Genomic DNA, 5,738 nt, shown 5'->3' with positions numbered 1-5,738 from the left:
GATGGATCCACGGTACAGAATGCAAAAATATGATTGTTAAAATTTTCGACTAATCGGTTCTAAGAGGCGAAGCAATACGCCGCTGGGACTTTGAAATATTTCGGAGCGCACCTAAAGTTCGTTATTTTGGCTAAACGGAGCGAAAATCTGCATTTATACCATCACGGACGCTAGTTTAATAGCGTTTAACGATCGATCCACGGTACAGAATGCAAAAATATGATTGTTAAAATTTTCGACTAATCGGTTCTAAGAGGCGAAGCAATACGCCGCTGGGACTTTGAAATATTTCGGAGCGCACCTAAAGTTCGTTATTTTGGCTAAACGGAGCGAAAATCTGCATTTATACCATCACGGACGTTAGTTCAATAGCGTTTAACGATCGATCCACGGTACAGAATGCAAAAATATGATTGTTAAAATTTTCGACTAATCGGTTCTAAGAGGCGAAGCAATACGCCGCTGGGACTTTGAAATATTTCGGAGCGCACCTAAAGTTCGTTATTTTGGCTAAACGGAGCGAAAATCTGCATTTATACCATCACGGACGTTAGTTTAATAGCGTTTAACGATCGATCCACGGTACAGAATGCAAAAATATGATTGTTAAAATTTTCGACTAATCGGTTCTAAGAGGCGAAGCAATACGCCGCTGGGACTTTGAAATATTTCGGAGCGCACCTAAAGTTCGTTATTTTGGCTAAACGGAGCGAAAATCTGCATTTATACCATCACGGACGTTAGTTCAATAGCGTTTAACGATCGATCCACGGTACAGAATGCAAAAATATGATTGTTAAAATTTTCGACTAATCGGTTCTAAGAGGCGAAGCAATACGCCGCTGGGACTTTGAAATATTTCGGAGCGCACCTAAAGTTCGTTATTTTGGCTAAACGGAGCGAAAATCTGCATTTATACCATCACGGACGTTAGTTTAATAGCGTTTAACGATGGATCCACGGTACAGAATGCAAAAATATGATTGTTAAAATTTTCGACTAATCGGTTCTAAGAGGCGAAGCAATACGCCGCTGGGACTTTGAAATATTTCGGAGCGCACCTAAAGTTCGTTATTTTGGCTAAACGGAGCGAAAATCTGCATTTATACCATCACGGACGTTAGTTTAATAGCGTTTAACGATCGATCCACGGTACAGAATGCAAAAATATGATTGTTAAAATTTTCGACTAATCGGTTCTAAGAGGCGAAGCAATACGCCGCTGGGACTTTGAAATATTTCGGAGCGCACCTAAAGTTCGTTATTTTGGCTAAACGGAGCGAAAATCTGCATTTATACCATCACGGACGTTAGTTTAATAGCGTTTAACGATCGATCCACGGTACAGAATGCAAAAATATGATTGTTAAAATTTTCGACTAATCGGTTCTAAGAGGCGAAGCAATACGCCGCTGGGACTTTGAAATATTTCGGAGCGCACCTAAAGTTCGTTATTTTGGCTAAACGGAGCGAAAATCTGCATTTATACCATCACGGACGTTAGTTTAATAGCGTTTAATGATCGATCCACGGTACAGAATGCAAAAATATGATTGTTAAAATTTTCGACTAATCGGTTCTAAGAGGCGAAGCAATACGCCGCTGGGACTTTGAAATATTTCGGAGCGCACCTAAAGTTCGTTATTTTGGCTAAACGGAGCGAAAATCTGCATTTATACCATCACGGACGTTAGTTTAATAGCGTTTAACGATCGATCCACGGTACAGAATGCAAAAATATGATTGTTAAAATTTTCGACTAATCGGTTCTAAGAGGCGAAGCAATACGCCGCTGGGACTTTGAAATATTTCGGAGCGCACCTAAAGTTCGTTATTTTGGCTAAACGGAGCGAAAATCTGCATTTATACCATCACGGACGTTAGTTTAATAGCGTTTAACGATGGATCCACGGTACAGAATGCAAAAATATGATTGTTAAAATTTTCGACTAATCGGTTCTAAGAGGCGAAGCAATACGCCGCTGGGACTTTGAAATATTTCGGAGCGCACCTAAAGTTCGTTATTTTGGCTAAACGGAGCGAAAATCTGCATTTATACCATCACGGACGTTAGTTTAATAGCGTTTAACGATCGATCCACGGTACAGAATGCAAAAATATGATTGTTAAAATTTTCGACTAATCGGTTCTAAGAGGCGAAGCAATACGCCGCTGGGACTTTGAAATATTTCGGAGCGCACCTAAAGTTCGTTATTTTGGCTAAACGGAGCGAAAATCTGCATTTATACCATCACGGACGTTAGTTTAATAGCGTTTAACGATGGATCCACGGTACAGAATGCAAAAATATGATTGTTAAAATTTTCGACTAATCGGTTCTAAGAGGCGAAGCAATACGCCGCTGGGACTTTGAAATATTTCGGAGCGCACCTAAAGTTCGTTATTTTGGCTAAACGGAGCGAAAATCTGCATTTATACCATCACGGACGCTAGTTTAATAGCGTTTAACGATCGATCCACGGTACAGAATGCAAAAATATGATTGTTAAAATTTTCGACTAATCGGTTCTAAGAGGCGAAGCAATACGCCGCTGGGACTTTGAAATATTTCGGAGCGCACCTAAAGTTCGTTATTTTGGCTAAACGGAGCGAAAATCTGCATTTATACCATCACGGACGTTAGTTTAATAGCGTTTAACGATGGATCCACGGTACAGAATGCAAAAATATGATTGTTAAAATTTTCGACTAATCGGTTCTAAGAGGCGAAGCAATACGCCGCTGGGACTTTGAAATATTTCGGAGCGCACCTAAAGTTCGTTATTTTGGCTAAACGGAGCGAAAATCTGCATTTATACCATCACGGACGTTAGTTCAATAGCGTTTAACGATCGATCCACGGTACAGAATGCAAAAATATGATTGTTAAAATTTTCGACTAATCGGTTCTAAGAGGCGAAGCAATACGCCGCTGGGACTTTGAAATATTTCGGAGCGCACCTAAAGTTCGTTATTTTGGCTAAACGGAGCGAAAATCTGCATTTATACCATCACGGACGTTAGTTTAATAGCGTTTAACGATCGATCCACGGTACAGAATGCAAAAATATGATTGTTAAAATTTTCGACTAATCGGTTCTAAGAGGCGAAGCAATACGCCGCTGGGACTTTGAAATATTTCGGAGCGCACCTAAAGTTCGTTATTTTGGCTAAACGGAGCGAAAATCTGCATTTATACCATCACGGACGTTAGTTCAATAGCGTTTAACGATCGATCCACGGTACAGAATGCAAAAATATGATTGTTAAAATTTTCGACTAATCGGTTCTAAGAGGCGAAGCAATACGCCGCTGGGACTTTGAAATATTTCGGAGCGCACCTAAAGTTCGTTATTTTGGCTAAACGGAGCGAAAATCTGCATTTATACCATCACGGACGTTAGTTTAATAGCGTTTAACGATGGATCCACGGTACAGAATGCAAAAATATGATTGTTAAAATTTTCGACTAATCGGTTCTAAGAGGCGAAGCAATACGCCGCTGGGACTTTGAAATATTTCGGAGCGCACCTAAAGTTCGTTATTTTGGCTAAACGGAGCGAAAATCTGCATTTATACCATCACGGACGTTAGTTTAATAGCGTTTAACGATCGATCCACGGTACAGAATGCAAAAATATGATTGTTAAAATTTTCGACTAATCGGTTCTAAGAGGCGAAGCAATACGCCGCTGGGACTTTGAAATATTTCGGAGCGCACCTAAAGTTCGTTATTTTGGCTAAACGGAGCGAAAATCTGCATTTATACCATCACGGACGTTAGTTTAATAGCGTTTAACGATGGATCCACGGTACAGAATGCAAAAATATGATTGTTAAAATTTTCGACTAATCGGTTCTAAGAGGCGAAGCAATACGCCGCTGGGACTTTGAAATATTTCGGAGCGCACCTAAAGTTCGTTATTTTGGCTAAACGGAGCGAAAATCTGCATTTATACCATCACGGACGTTAGTTTAATAGCGTTTAACGATCGATCCACGGTACAGAATGCAAAAATATGATTGTTAAAATTTTCGACTAATCGGTTCTAAGAGGCGAAGCAATACGCCGCTGGGACTTTGAAATATTTCGGAGCGCACCTAAAGTTCGTTATTTTGGCTAAACGGAGCGAAAATCTGCATTTATACCATCACGGACGTTAGTTTAATAGCGTTTAACGATCGATCCACGGTACAGAATGCAAAAATATGATTGTTAAAATTTTCGACTAATCGGTTCTAAGAGGCGAAGCAATACGCCGCTGGGACTTTGAAATATTTCGGAGCGCACCTAAAGTTCGTTATTTTGGCTAAACGGAGCGAAAATCTGCATTTATACCATCACGGACGTTAGTTTAATAGCGTTTAACGATCGATCCACGGTACAGAATGCAAAAATATGATTGTTAAAATTTTCGACTAATCGGTTCTAAGAGGCGAAGCAATACGCCGCTGGGACTTTGAAATATTTCGGAGCGCACCTAAAGTTCGTTATTTTGGCTAAACGGAGCGAAAATCTGCATTTATACCATCACGGACGTTAGTTTAATAGCGTTTAACGATCGATCCACGGTACAGAATGCAAAAATATGATTGTTAAAATGTTCGACTAATCGGTTCTAAGAGGCGAAGCAATACGCCGCTGGGACTTTGAAATATTTCGGAGCGCACCTAAAGTTCGTTATTTTGGCTAAACGGAGCGAAAATCTGCATTTATACCATCACGGACGTTAGTTTAATAGCGTTTAACGATGGATCCACGGTACAGAATGCAAAAATATGATTGTTAAAATTTTCGACTAATCGGTTCTAAGAGGCGAAGCAATACGCCGCTGGGACTTTGAAATATTTCGGAGCGCACCTAAAGTTCGTTATTTTGGCTAAACGGAGCGAAAATCTGCATTTATACCATCACGGACGCTAGTTTAATAGCGTTTAACGATCGATCCACGGTACAGAATGCAAAAATATGATTGTTAAAGTTTTCGACTAATCGGTTCTAAGAGGCGAAGCAATACGCCGCTGGGACTTTGAAATATTTCGGAGCGCACCTAAAGTTCGTTATTTTGGCTAAACGGAGCGAAAATCTGCATTTATACCATCACGGACGTTAGTTTAATAGCGTTTAACGATGGATCCACGGTACAGAATGCAAAAATATGATTGTTAAAATTTTCGACTTATCGGTTCTGGATCACTGAAAAATCAAAAAAAATTATTAATTTTGATTAATTAAATTACATATGTAGTTTTATATTGTTATAGTCTCGTATTTGTTAATGTTTTGTCGTAAGAAAATGCAAAAATATCGTTTTAATGTTTTCGTCTCATCGGTTCTGGATCGCTGAAAAATCAAAAAAAAATATTAATTTTGATTAATTAAATTACAAATGGAGTTTTATATTGCTATAGTCGCTTATTTGTTAATGTTTTACCGTAAGAAAATGCAAAAATATCGTTTTAATATTTTCATCTCATCGGTTCTGGGCGGTTTTAAAATTTTTTAAAATATTAATTAAACCCATGATTTACATGAGAATGTGAATTTATTATGTCCTGCATGTTAATTTATTAATTTTCATGTATAGAACGTTATAAAATGAAAGGATATGTTCGACGATATTTTCAGTCTAAGTTTTACCGTGCCGGCGGGATGGTACGCTCTCACGGCGGTTTGCACAGGCATACGCCTGGGCGTAAGCCCATGCGTCGCCGACCTAGCGGCCGGCCGTTCGGTA

The sequence above is a fragment of the Osmia lignaria genome, unplaced genomic scaffold (assembly GCF_051020975.1).
Source record: "Osmia lignaria lignaria isolate PbOS001 unplaced genomic scaffold, iyOsmLign1 scaffold0044, whole genome shotgun sequence".
Classification (NCBI taxonomy): Eukaryota; Metazoa; Arthropoda; class Insecta; order Hymenoptera; family Megachilidae; genus Osmia; species Osmia lignaria.
The sequence above is the reverse complement of the archived record's forward strand: the minus strand, read 5'-3'. Positions refer to the sequence as shown.